Here is a 15,430-nt window from a genome sequence, read left to right as displayed (position 1 = left end):
GCCAAAGCAATAATGAAAGAACAGTTAAAAAGATATTAAGATTAGAAAGGAAGGGATAAAACTATCTGTATTTTCGGGCGCCTGGGTGGCTCAGTGGGTTAAGCCGCTGCCTTTGGCTCAGGTCATGATCTCAGGGACCTGGGATCCAGTCCCGCATCGGGCTCTCTTCTCCGCAGGGAGCCTGCTTCCTCCTCTCTCTCTCTGCCTGCCTCTCTGCCTACTTGTGATCTCTGTCTGTCAAATAAATAAATAAAATCTTTTAAAAAAACTATCTGTATTTTCATGACATGATCTTGTGTATATAGAAACATATGAAATGTTTCTAGAGAAACATATGAAAATACACAAGGAAATTTAGAGCAAATAAATTCAGCAAGGTTTCAGGATACAATATCAATATCCAAATTTAGTGGTGATTTTATACACTAGAAATGAACAATCTGGAAATGAAATTAAGAAAGCAATTTAATTTTCAATAGAAAAATATAATAAATTAAGTGGAAATAAGCTTAAAAGAACTACAAAACTTGTACAGTAAAAAATATTAAAATCACTGAAAGAAATTTTATAAAATACTAAATGCATTAAAAGATATACCATGTTCATGAGCTGGAATATTTAATACTATTAAAATGGCAATCCTACTCAAATTGATCTATAGATATAATACAATTTCTATCAAAACCAGCAGGGCTCCAAATAGCAAAAAAAAAAAAAAAAAAAATTAAAAGAACAAAATTAGAAGACTCATACCTCCTGAATTCACAACTCATCACAAAGTTAAAAATTTAATTATGTGTGTTATTGGATTAAGAGTAGATTAATGAATTAATGGGATAAAAATTAATGTTCCAAAATAACACCATATATCTTTGAGAAACTGACTTTTTTTTTTTTTTTGGATGCATCTTCTCTCTCTTTATTTCCGCAAGTCTACACACTTATATACATTTACATGACCAATCAGCAAGCAGGGTACAGGAGGGAGTGAATCAGGTTGTGCACCTAAATGAACAACTTCACTAGCAACCAATGCTGTTTACTTCCTCTTTGGGCATTCCGCTTAATCTCACAAGGCAATCCTAACCTGGCAACTAGCCAGGCGCCATCTTTTAATGGCGGAGGCTGCCCTGGCCAGAGGCCTGCCTCCAACATTTTTCTTGGTTTTCTGTGATACATTCTTGATACCAGGTTCCTCCCAACTTTGGCTCCCTGCAGAAAGCGGTTGTGGATGTCAGGTGTGGTAGGTTTTATTTTCCTCCTACTTTTTCTCCTTTTTTCTGAGCCCCCAGTTTCTCAAGATCAGTGTTTCAGCTTTTTACTGTAGAAACAATCATCAGGATAAACGAGAAACTGACTTTTGATGAGGGTCCCAAGACAACTCAGTAGGTGAAAGAATAGTCTTTTCAACAATTAGTGCTGAAGGACAGCTAGTAATCTTATGCAAAGGAATCAATTTGGACTCCTACCTCATACCATATATAAAAATTAACTATCTAATTTTTAAAAACAACTATATAAATAAATAAATAAATAAACTATAAGAACTAAAACTATAAAACTCTTAGAATAAAACATATGTGTAAATATTTTTGATCTTGAATTAGGTAATAGTTTCTTAGAAATAATTCATAAAGTCCAACATACAAAGAAAAAACAGATAAATAAGATTTCACCAAAATTATTTTTTTCTCCATCTCCAAGGACATGATCATGAAAATGAAAGACTATCCACAGAATGGGTGAAGATATTTGCAATTTATATATCTTGTGACTTTCACATCCAGAGTATATCAAGAACTCTTACAACATGACAAAGAGACAACCACCCAATTAGAAAATAAGGAAATAACTTGAATAGACATTTCTCCAAGAATACAAATAGCCAATAAGGGCATGTGAACAGGCACAACATCACAAGCCATTAAGTAAATACTTATTAAAGCCACAATGAAATGTTACTTCATACCAATCAAGATGGCAATAATCAGTAAAGTCAGAAAATAAAAAGTGTTGCCATATATGTTGAGAAATTAGAATCCTCATCTATTCCTTGTTGAAACATAAAATGGGGGTGATGGACATTGAGGAGGGTATGTGCTATAATGAAGACTGTGAATTGTATAAGACTGATGGATCACAGATCTGTACCCCTGAAACAAATAATACATTATATGTTAACTTAAAAAAAAAAGAAAGAAAATAAAACAAAGAAAAAATAAAAAATCAAATGCATTTAAGATTTAAATAATTCCACACCTAGGAATTTATGCTAAAGATATAATCAAGTATCTGTACAAAAATTAATCTATAAGAATGTCAACCATAGTATTATTCATCATAAAATAATTGAAAAACTAAATATTCCATACAAATGGAGTAATTAAAAGAAAAAGAAACATAAAATGATGGATTTCCTCTGTCAAACAATTTGACAGTTCCTCAAAAAGTCAATTTTAGAGTTATCATATAAACCAAGAATTCTACTACTAGTTATATATTTCTAACAGAACTGAAAACATATGTTTACATAAAGAAAACCATGTATATGAATGTTCATAACAACATTATTCTTAACAGCTCCAAATGGAAACAACACAGATGTCCAACAACTAAAAATGGGTAAACAAATTGTGATATATCCATACAATGGAATAGTATTTGACTATTAAAAGAAATAAAATATTGTATGTGCTACAATACAGATTAATTTTTAAACCTTATGCTAAGTGAAAGAAGATTGACACAAAAGGCTGCATATGGTATAATTTCATAAAAATGAATTGTCCAGAAAAAGCATATCTAAGAGACTGAAATCAGACTATTGGCAGCCAACGCTGGGGGAGGGGAGAATGAAGTATAACTGCTAGTATATATGCAGTTTTTTTTTTGAAGTAATAAAAATATTCCAAGCATTAAATAGTGGTGATTTTTATACAACCTTGTGAATATACTAAAAACCAAATAAGTGCAAAAAAAACCAAACAAACAACAACAACAAAAAAACACCAACAACACTCTAATAGGGTAAATGTCATGATATGTGAATTACATAGCAATAAAAAAGATGGCAGAAAAAGAGGAAAAAGATGGTAGAGAAGTAGGGGACGCTATTTCAACTGGTCCCCTGAATTGTGCAGGATATCTACCAGACTAGTAAGAACAACACAAAATCAGCCTGAGATATAAGAAGATATATCTGGATCTCCACAAACAGAATATCTCTGGTGGTTGGTATTGAGGTATGAAGCAGGGATCCATGATTCTGTGAACAAATATTGTAAGATAAACAGAAGGAGAAGAGACCTGCTTCTCTCTTCAGCCTGGAAGGTGAAATAACACAAGAGCACTCAAAATATGCCCACACTATGGACCAGGCACAGACTTGAAGATCCATAGCAGTAAGGAAGGACTTTAAGACAGTCCACCAGACTTATACCTAGAGCTTTAGGAGCACACAAGCAACCCAAGGGTGCCTTGCAGTTGTAGAAGCACAAAGAGTAGAGACATGCCTGGACCTAGAAGCAAGGGCTGGGAGTGCTGCTGTGGGATGCACAACCCAGAACACTGTAGTTTTTAGCAGCACATACAAAAGCAGAGACAGTGTGGCCTGGAGAGTTCCATGAAGATCAGACTGCATTCTCTCTATTCTGAGACAAAGGTTTGGATACAATCACTTCTGCTCTCTCAGAAGAGATGCACAAAGCTGCCAGGGAAAGATGCCAGACAACAACAACAACAAAAAAAAAATCAAAACTAAAAAGGTTTCAATGAATACATCCCGTCCCCACAGGGGGCAGGGTAATTTCGCCCAAACAAGGTTGCCTGAGTAATAGCACCACAGGCCTATCCACCATCCACCAGAAAATAGGCTGGAAGAACAAGAGACCAACATCCCTAAGGTCCCTATAAAACAGGTGCATCTTGCTTGGGTTGTGGTCAATAATTTGGACTCTGTACATCCCTTCAACCACCCCTCAACAGAATGACTAGGAGAAGGAACCCTAAAAGAAAGAACCAAAACAGTGGTCTCTGCCATAGAACTACTGGATATGGATACAATCAAGATGTCAAAAATTGATTTTAGAGTAACAGTTATCAAGGCAATATCTAGGCCTGAAAAAATATTAACAACAATGTAGAATCTCTAAGGACAGAGATGGGATCTAATCAGGCTGAACTTAAAAATGTGGTGAATGAAATGCAATCTAAGCAGGATACATTGACTGTCAGAGTAAACGAGGCAGAAGAACGAATTAGTGAGATAGGAGATAAGATGATAGAAGAGATGGAAATTGAGGCGGCATGGGAAAAACAAATTAAAAACCAAGAAATCAAACTGGAAGAGATTAGTGACAGAATGAAATGTTCAATTTAAGAGTTATTGGGATCCTTGGGTTGCCTGGGTGGCTCAGTTGGTTAACAATTATTGGGATCCTTGAAGGGGTAGGCGGGGGGGTTCTAGACGATATATTTGAGTAAATTGTAGCTGAGAACTTCCCTAATCTGAGGGAAAAATATAAGCATTCATGTCCAAGAGTCAGAGAGGACCCTTCACAAGATCAACAAAAACAGACCAATGCCACAGCATATAATAGGACAATTTGCAAATTTAGATCCAAGGAAACAATCTTGAAAGCAGGAAGAGGGGATTTTCTTATTTATAAAGGGAGGAAAATTAGAATAATGTCAGACCTGTCCCCAGATACTTGGCAAGCCAGAAAGGGCTATAAGACATATTCAGGGTAATAAATGAAAAAACATGCTGCCAAGGATACTTTATCCAGCAAGATAACAGAATGGATGGAGAGATAAGGAACTTCCAAGACCAGCAGAAATGGAAACGATTTGTTATCATCAAGCTAACCCTACAAGTAATATTAAAGGGGGGTCTATAAAAGGAGAAAGACCCCAAGAGTGATATAGAACAGAAATTTACAATCTATAGAAACAAGGACTTCACAGACAACATGATGAAAATAAAATCATATCTTTCAATAATCACTCTCAACATGAATGGCCTAAATGCTCCCATGAAACAGCACAAGGTTGCAGATTATAAAAAGATAGGACCCATCCATACGCTCTCTACATGATACTCATTTTCAACCTCAAGATGCATCCAGACTGAAAGTGAAGGGATGGAGGGCCATCTATCATGCCAGTTGACCTCAAAGTAAGCTGGGGTAGCAATTCTTATATCAGAAAAATTGGGTTTTAGTTAAAGACTATAGTCTTTACAGAAGGTCACAATATAAATATTAAAGGGTTTATCCAACAAGAGTATCTAACAATTGTAAATATGGTATGCTACCAACATGGTAGCAGCCAATTACATAACCAACTATTAACCAAAATAAAGAGACATACTGATAATAACATGCTAACAGGAGGAGACCTCAGCCCTCAACTCAGCAATAGACAGGTCATTGATGCAGAAAATCAATAAGGAAACAAGAACTCTGAATGAGATACCACACCAGATGGACCTCATACGTATATACAGAATCCACCCTAAAATAACAGAATATTAATTTTTCTTGAATGCACTTGGATATTTCTCCAGAATAGATCGCATACTGGGTCACAAATCAAGACTCAGCTGATACCAAAAGACTGAGATTATTTCCTGTATATTCTAAGACCATAATGCTTTGAAACTGGATATCAATCACAAGAAAAATTTGGAAGAAATTCAAACACTTGGAATCTAAAGACCATCCTGCTAAGGAATGTTTGGGTCAACTAGGGAATCAAGAAAGAACTTAAACAATTCATGGAAACCAATGAAAATAAAAACACATTGGAGAAAACCTATGGGATCCTGCAAAGGCAGTCCTAAGAGGGAAATACATAGCCATCCAAGCCTTAATCAAAAAAATAAAAAATAAAAATAATTATATATATATATATATATATATATATATATATATATATATATATATCCTGAATACACAAATTAACTATACACCTTAAAGAACTGGAGAAAAAACAACAAATAAAGCTTCTAAATCATGAATTAGAAGAGAAGTTATTAAGATTAGATCAGAGATCAATGAATTAGAAGCAACAAATATAGCTAATTGTGAATAGAAAGAAGTTAGGTCTAGATCAAATGAATTAGAAGCCAGAAATATAGTATAGGGAATCAACAAAAATAGAAGTTGGTTCTTTGAAAGAATTAATAAGATCGATAAACCACTAGCCAGATTTATTAAAAAGAAAAGAGAAGGTACCCAAATTAATAAAATTATGAACGAAAGGGGAGAGATCACAACTAACACCACAGAAATAGAAACAATTATTAGAAATTATTATCAACCACTATATGCCAATAAATTAGGCAACCTGGAAGAAATGGATGTCTTTCTGAAAACCTATGAACTACCAAGACTGAAACAGGAGAAACTGACAGCCTCAGTTTCCACAAACAATAACCATAAACAAGATTGAAGCAGTGATTAAAAACCTCCCAAAGAACAAGAGTCCAGGGCCTGATGGATTCCCTGGGGGATTCAACCAAACATTTAAAGAAATAATACCTATTCTCCTGAAGCTTTTTTAAAAAATAAAAGCAGAAGGAAATCTTTCAGACTCGTTCTATGAGGCCAGCATTACCTTGATCCCAAAACCAGGCAAAGACTCCATCAAGAAGAGTTTCAGACCAATATCCCTGATGAATATGGATGCCAAAATTTTCAACAAGATCCTAGCTAATAGGATCCAACAATACACTAAAAGGATTATCCATCATGAGCAGGTGGGATTTATCCCAGAGATACAAGGGTGGTTCAACATTTGCAAATCAATCAATGTGGTAGAACACATTAATAAGAGGAGAGAGAAGAACCATATAGTCCTCTCAACTGGTGCAGAAAAAGCATTTGACAAAATAAGCATCCTTTCCTGATTTAAACTCATCAAACTGTAGAGACAGAGGGAAAATTCCTCAATTTCATAAAAAACGTCTATGAAAGCCCACAACAAATATCATTCTCTTCCCTTAAGATCAGGAGCATGACAAGGATACTCACTCTCACCACTATTGTTCAACTTAGTACTAGAAATCCTAGCAACAGCAAACAGACAACAAAAAGAAATAAAAGATATTCAAACTGGCAAAGAAGAAGTCAAACTCTCTCTCTTTGCAGATGACATGATCCTTTTCTGTGGAAAACCCCAAAGACTCCACCCCTAAATAACTAGAACTCATACAACAATTCAGTAATGTGGCAAGATACAGAATTAATACACAGCAATCAGTTGATTTTCTATACACTAACAATGTAACTGTAGTAAGAGAAATTAGAGAATTGATTCCATTTGCAACAGCACCAAAAGCCATAAGATAACTTGGAATAAACTTAACCAAAGAGGTGAAGGATCTATCCTCTAGATAAACTACAGAAGACTTATGAAGGAAATTATAGAAGACACAAAAAAGATGGAAAAACATTCCATGTTCATGGGTCAGAAGAATAAATTTGTTAAAAAGTCTATACTGCCCAGAGCAATCTATACTTTCAACGCCATCCCAATCAAGATACCAATGGCATTTTTTCAAAGTGCTAGAATAAATAATCCTAAAATTTGTATGAGACCAGAAAAAAACGTGAATTGCCAAGGAAATGTTGAAAAAGAAAAACAAAGCTGGGGCATTATGTTTTCTGATTTCAAGATACATTACCAAGCTGTGATAATCAAGACAGCATGGTACTAGCACAAAAACAGATACAAAGATCAATGGAACAGAATAGAGAGCCCAGATATGGACTCTCAACTCTATGGACAAAGCAAAAAAATATATCCAATGGAAAAAGACAGTCTCTTCAATTAATGGTGCTGGGAAAATTGGACAGCCACATCCAGAAGAATGAAACTTGACCATTCTCTTACACCATACACAAGATACACTCAAAATGGATGAAAGACCTCAACATGAGGTAGGAATCTATCAAAATCCTAGAGAACATAGAAAGTAACCTCTTTGACATCAGCCACAGCAACTTCTATCAAGACATGTCTCCAAAGGCAAGGGAAACAAAAGCAAAAATGAACTTTTGGGACTTCATCAAGATCAAAAGTCTGCACAGCAAAGAGAACAGTCAACAAAACAAAGCAACAACCACAGAATGGGAGAAGATATTCACAAATGACACTACAGACAAAGGATTGATATGCAAGATCTATAAAGAACACCTCAAACTCAACACACACAAAACAGATAATCACGTCAAAAAATGGGTGGAAGACATGAACAGACACTTCTCCAAAGAAAACATACAAATGGCTAACAGACACATGAAAAAATGATCATTATCATTAACCATCACGGAAATTCAAATCAGAACCACACTGAGATACTATCTTACACCAATCAGCTTGGCAAAAATTAACAAGACAAGAAAAAAAAATGTTGCAGAGGTTGTGGAGAAAGGGGATCCTTTCCCCAGTGTAACCTGTTACACTGCTGGTGGGAATACAAGGTGGTTAAACACTTTGTTTTTTTGTTTTTTTGTTTTAAAGATTTTATTTGTTTATTTGACAGACAGAGATCACAAGTAGGCAGAGAGGCAGGCAGAGAGAGAGAGAGGGAAGCAGGCTCCCTGCTGAGCAGAGAGCCCGATGCGGGACTCGATCCTAGGACCCTGAGATCATGACCCGAGTCGAAGGCAGCGGCCTAACCCACTGAGCCACCCAGGCGCCCCACTTTGGAAAACTGTGGAGGTTCCTCAAAAAGTTAAAAATAGAGCTATCCTATGAACCAGCAATTGAACTACTGGGTATTTAACCCAAAGATACAGATATAGTGAAAAGATGGGCCATATGCACCTTGATGTTTATAGCATCAATGTCCACAGTAGCCAATCTGTGGAAGGAGCTGAGATGCCCTTGAACAGATGAATGAATAAAGAAGATGAGGTCCACATATACAATGGAATATTACTCAGCCATCAGGAAGGATGGATGCCTAATATTTGCATCAACCCAGATGTAAGCGGAGGAGATTATGCTAAGTGAAATAAGCCAAACAGAGAAAGGCAATTATCATACAGTTTCACTTATTTGTGGAACATAAGGAATAGCATGGAGAATATTAGGAGAAGGAAGGGAAAAATGAAGGGGGAGAGGGATTCAGAGGGTTGGATGTACCATGAGAGACTGTGGACTCTGGGAATCAAATGAGGGTTGGGGGGGTGTAGAGGGGATGGGTAAGCCCAGTAATGGGTATTATGGAGGGCACATATTGCATAGAGGACTGGGTGTTGTACACAAACAATGGATCATGGAACACTACCTCAAAAACTGATGAGGTTTTTTAACATTGAAGAAATGTAAATAAATAAATAAAATACCAATGCAAAAATATTACACAAATGCCTGACACTTAGTAAATACTCATTAAATATTAGTTTTTATTAATAAAAAAGATGCCAAATCTAAATGTGAAATGTGATTCAAGATTGTATCATAGAGCAGAAATATAATTTTTGCCGTAACAAACATTATTGAGACAATCTACAAAGCTTGAAATCTAATGGGAACAGAAGGAGAAAAACCATAAGAGACTCTGAATCTCATGAAACAAACTGAGGGCTGCTGGAGGGTGGAGGGGTAGGGATAGGATGGCTGGGTATGGACAATAGGGAAGGTATGTGTTATGGTGAGTGCTGGGACATGTGTAAGCGTGATAATTCACAGACCTGTATCCCTGGGGCAAATAATAAATTAAGTGTTAATTAAAAAAAAAAACTTGAAATCTTTACTTAGCCAATATTATTTTATTAATATTTTTTCCTATTTGTGGATAATTTGGGGATCTGAACTGACATACTTAATAGGAAAGGAGTCCTGTGATTGCTGCCTACTCTCTAATGAATCAGAAAGACAGTAATAAAATTGAATATGGCAAAATGTCAGCAATTGCAGAATCCAGGTGAAGGGCAAAAAGACATTATTGGTACTTTTCTTGTCATTTTTATGTTAGTTTAAAGTTGTTTAAAGATAAAAATGCTTGCCACAAAGTGAAAAAAAAAGAAAGAAAGGAAAACTTAATTTATCTAGCAGCATGTGAATATGGTCCTTTCTAGAAAGAAGTGATGTTGAATTCAATGATTCTTAAAGGTTGGTGGAAGTTTTCTCAGCCTCCTGTTACCAGTAAACTAATAACATGTTAGATTAACTGTTAAAAAAAATGTCCAGTATCTTGTCAGGGGGAAAAAAAAGATATTTATCTGATGGTCTTATAAAAAAATTAATTTTATTGTCAATATTTAACTTTATTTACATTAGTGAAGTTTATAAAAGATGGATGATTATTTTATGATTCAAATGAACTTCACTCAGAATTCTAGAGAAATGAGATTTATGGATTGATAAAATATTATGATTAAATATTGATATAGTGATTATGTTTATATTTCCTGACTTTGCTTTATTTTACTTATTAGGAGTATTTCTAAATCACCAAATATTAATATTTTATTTTCAAGTCTCAGGTATTTTTCCCCTACCTCTATGAATTATTGCATGATTGTTGACATAGCTTTAAATTTGTGTTTTTCATGACTAGATTATAGTAGATATTCTAAATGTGAGTTTGTAGTAAAGCCAAGAAAAAAAGTACAGATGATTAAAATAATTCATTTTTATCTACCCTCAGATGAAAATAAAATTTATCTTCACTTTCTCTCCATTAGCCATATCAGTATTTCTCTGACATTGAGAAATATCTGATATCAGGCAAGTGGATTGGCACTGAAAGACAGGAGAGAGGATGGCCCAGTCCTGCCCAGCACTTTTAGGTCACCAGATGTGTGCTTGCACTGAGTATCTGTCACCTCAGTCCTTCAGAGCTTTAACCTGTTCTTCATACTCTGGCCTTTTTTACTTTCCATTTTTCTCATTTCTTCCCCACCCTTCCTGCTTCTGAACTTATTTCTCATCAAAGTCATTAGAAGACCCTTAATAGCTCAAAGTATATACTTTTAATATTCCAGGCTTTGAGTTAATCATCACATCATGTAATTCTCACAAACATTATCTCAATTTTTATTTTATTCTAAAAAAATAGGGCAACGTAGATGGATTTCCAATTCTGTCAGTGTGGAATAGTCCCATTCCTCATGGTTCTTCTCACACATAACAAAAAAGCCCTGCACATAAAGCATGGGAACTCTCTGAAAGATGGGAATAAGAAAACATGGTGCTTGGAGAATGGAGGACTTGATTCCTTGGTTCCCTGGATTTCTTAATGTCCTACAGAAGCATCCAACCCTGAATCACCAATACAAACAAACCAAAAAATCTCCAATAAAGCCTGCAACTATAACCAAATGGCCCCAAACTGGACAGCCCAACATTAGATGTTGTCTGGTAATCTACTTTCAACTCCAGCTAAATACTAACAGAAAAACCATGATGCTTCCCTCCCTCCCCACTATGGTTTGATTGGCACAGAGCAAGAAGTTGATGATTTTTCTTCCACCACATCTCTTCTTACCCTTTTCCTACCCTTTCAAGCAGGAGTATGCATTTCTCAGAGTACTTCCAATTAAAATAAGGTTACTGAAAAAGAAATCTTTGGGCCTAGATTGCTTCTCTAGAGAATTTTACCAAATATTTAAAGAAAAATTAATACCTATTTTATAGAATTACCTCCAGAAAACAGAAGAGGAGGAAACACTTCTCAAGTAATTTTCATGAGGCTAGTATTATTTTGTTACCAAAACCAGACTAAGACAATATAAAAAGAAAAAAAAATACTCTACAGATACTGTCTCTCATGAACTAAGATACAGAAATTGTCAACAAAGTATAGCAAATCCAATCCAGCAATGTCTACAAAGAATATATATCCCATTATCAAGCAGGATTTATTCTGGTTATGCTAAAGTGTTTTAACATTCAAATACCAATCTTTATAATCTACCATCTATATGAACAGACTAAGGAAATCATATTTTGATATCAATTGATAAAGTAGTATTTTACAAAATCCAAAACCCCTTCACATGAAAACTTTTACCAAACAAGATACATATGGGAACATCTTCAGCTTAATAAACAGCATCTACAAAAACTTCCTATAACCCACATTATATTTAGTAATGAAAGACTGATAACTTTCCATCTAAGATTGGCAAGAGGGCAAAGATCCACTCCCTCATTCTAATTTAAACAAATTATGAAGGTTCTAACCACTACAATGAGATAAGAAAGAAAGAAATATATAGACTGGAAATAAGTAAATAAAACTGCTCCTATCTGCTGATGGTATGACTGTCTATTAAAAATCCATAGGAAGCTAACAACAACAATAATAAAACCCTAGAACTAATCAGTAGTTCAGCAAGGTCATAGGATACAAGACCAACACACAAAAAGTCACCACATTTCTGTATACTAACAATGAATATGAAAACTAAAACTAAAAATACAATATCCAAGAAAGCGTTTTTGCAAAGATAAACTCATAATAAAATTTAAACAAAAAGGCACACATCCTGCAATAGCAAAAACAAACTTGACAAAGGAAAATATGGTGGGAGGAATCACTGTACCTAATATAAAGCCTGATAAGCACCTACAGATATATATTAAGGCGGTATGATGTTGGAAAAATGGAAAACACATAGATCAATGAAACAAAACAAGATAACCCAGAAGCAGGCCCATAGAAATGTACCTAAATTATTTTGTTATCAAAAATGCAAAGAAAAACAAACAAACAAGCAAAACACAATTCAGTCGAGGAGAGCCTTCTTAGCAAATGGTACTGAAGCAGCTGGGTACCCATAAGCAAAATTTTTTGTTTTTATTTTATCTCTATTTCATTTTTATTTATTTAGAAAAAGAGGGGGAAGGGCAGATAGAGAGAGAGAATCTTAAGCAGGCTTCATGCCCAGCTTGGAGCCCAATGTGGGACTCGATCTTACAACCTTGACGTCATGACCTAAGCCAAAATCAAGAGTCAGACAGAATCAACTGAGCTACCCAGTTTCTCCCCATAAGAAAGTTTTTAAAAGAACCTCAGCCTAAGCCTCACATTGTACAAAAAATTAATGCAAAATATATCCCAAATTTAAATGTAAAACATAAAACTATAAAAGTCTTAGACAAAACTAAATAACAAATAATAAAAGAAAAATATCTTAGGATCCAAGATCTAGGCAAGATTTCTTTGACTTGACATTAAAAGCATGATCCATAAATGAAAGAACTGAGCAACTGTACTTCATCACACTTAAAAACATTTGTTCAACAAAAGACCCTGTTAACGGGGGGGGGGGGAGTGAAGGTACAGAATGGGATAAAATATTTGCAAATCCCATATCTGACAAAGAACTTTTGTCTAAAATACAAAAAAAAAATCAAAACTCAACAATATGGAAACAATTCATTTAGAAAATGAACAAAAGATATGAATAGACGTTTCACCAAAGAATACATATAAATATAAATTAAGCAAATAAAAATATTCAACATCATCATCAATCATGGAAATGTAAATTAAAATCACAATGAATTTTCACTTTGTACTTATCACAAAGACTGAAATTAAAAATAATAGTCTCAACATCAAATATGCATGAGGATATAGGAAAACTAGATCATTCATAGGTTGTTGATGGGATTATACAACGGTACAGTGATTCTGAAAAACAGGGTGTTAATTTCTTTTTTATGATATTCCATGTATTTTATTTATTTTTTTAAGATTTATTTATTTATTTGACAGAGAGAAACACAATGAGAGAAAGAACATAAGCAGGGGGAGTGGGAGAGGGAGAAGCAGGCTTCCCACTGAGTAGGGAGCCTGTTGCAGGGTTTGATCCCAGGACCCTGGGACCATGACCTGAGCCAAATGCAGATGCCCAATGACTGAGCCACCCAGGCGCCCCCAGGTTGTTAATTTTTTATAAAACAAATTATGTAACTATCAAATGACCCAATTGCATATTTGGTCATTTATCTCCAGGAAATGAACATTTATGTTCACCCAGAAACCTGTACACAATTATTCCAAGAAGATCCATTCATAATTGCCAAGAACTAGAGATACTAAACACATTCTTTAAGGGGTGATTGGTTAAATATCCTAGGTTCATCCATATCAAGGAATATTACTCAGTAACAGACTCCTGATGTACACAGCTACTTGGATAAATGTCTATGTAATTTTCTGAGGGGGGGAGCCAATCCCAAAAGTTTATACACCCCATGATTCATTTATATGACATTCTTACAAATTAGTTGTCACTGGCATTCAGAGACCAGAAGAGGGAGGTGGGAAGAAGATGGATGTAGTGTTAAAAAAGCATCAGGAAAAATCCTTGTAGTAATGGATCTGTTCTGTATCAATCAATACTGACTCTATCAATGTCAGTATCCCAGTTGCGATATTTTACTCTACTGTTGCACGATGCTACCATTATGGGAAACTAGGCATGTTAGTTTTCTAGGGCTGCCATAACAAAATACATACACTTGATGACTTAAGCAAAAGAAATTTATTTCCTTGCAGTTCTAATGGCTGGAGGTCTGTGATTAAGGTGTCAGCAGGTGTGGCTTTACCAGAGAAGGTTCTTTTCTTTCTTTTGTTCTTTCGTTCTTTCTTTCTTTTTAATGTTCGGTTAGCTGTTCTAGGCCTCTCTTCTTGGCTTGTCAGTTGCTGTCTTCTCCCTATGTCTCTTCATATCATCTTTCCTCTACGTGTCTCTGTCTCTCTGTCTAAATGTCCCATTTTTATAAGGATAACAGTTCTTTTGGATTAGGGGCCACCCAAATGGCCTTGGTTTAACTTAACTCTATAAATATCCCATTTCCAAAACAGAATCACCTTCTGAGGTGCTGGAGATTATGATTCTAACATATTTTTTGTAGAGTATAGAGGACAGAATTCAGTTAGAACAAAGAATATGAAGTAATTTAAATGGATAGCCTCCCCTATACTCACATAGTTTATAATTACTGTGATAGAAATGGATACTACTTTTGAGTCAGATGGGTAAGTCATTTATCTCATCCCCAAATTGGGGATTGAATATGTGTTAAAATGTACATATAGACTGAGAAGTATTTTCCTGATTGGCAGTCATAAAAATAGAAATATATATACATATATATATGATAAATATATATATATATATATATATATATATATATATATATATATATAATCAGTAATGTTATTTGACCTTGTGTACTAGGTGTTTTACTGCATAATATTCTAGGGTAATAGTTGAGGCCTTCTGCCATAGAAGAGTAGAAGATATTCTCAGTTAGGATTATTTCTCTACCCTTTTACTGGAAAGCTTTGCTACTGTATGATTCTGATGTTACAACTACTATTTCTAGAGCTGGGTCTCTCTCTCTGTCTATATACTGAAGGAATAGAGTCTAGAGCCTTTAAAGGTAGAAATATATA

This window comes from Mustela lutreola, chromosome 1 (assembly GCF_030435805.1).
Source record: "Mustela lutreola isolate mMusLut2 chromosome 1, mMusLut2.pri, whole genome shotgun sequence".
Lineage (NCBI taxonomy): Eukaryota > Metazoa > Chordata > Mammalia > Carnivora > Mustelidae > Mustela > Mustela lutreola.
Note: the sequence above shows the minus strand (reverse complement) of the source record.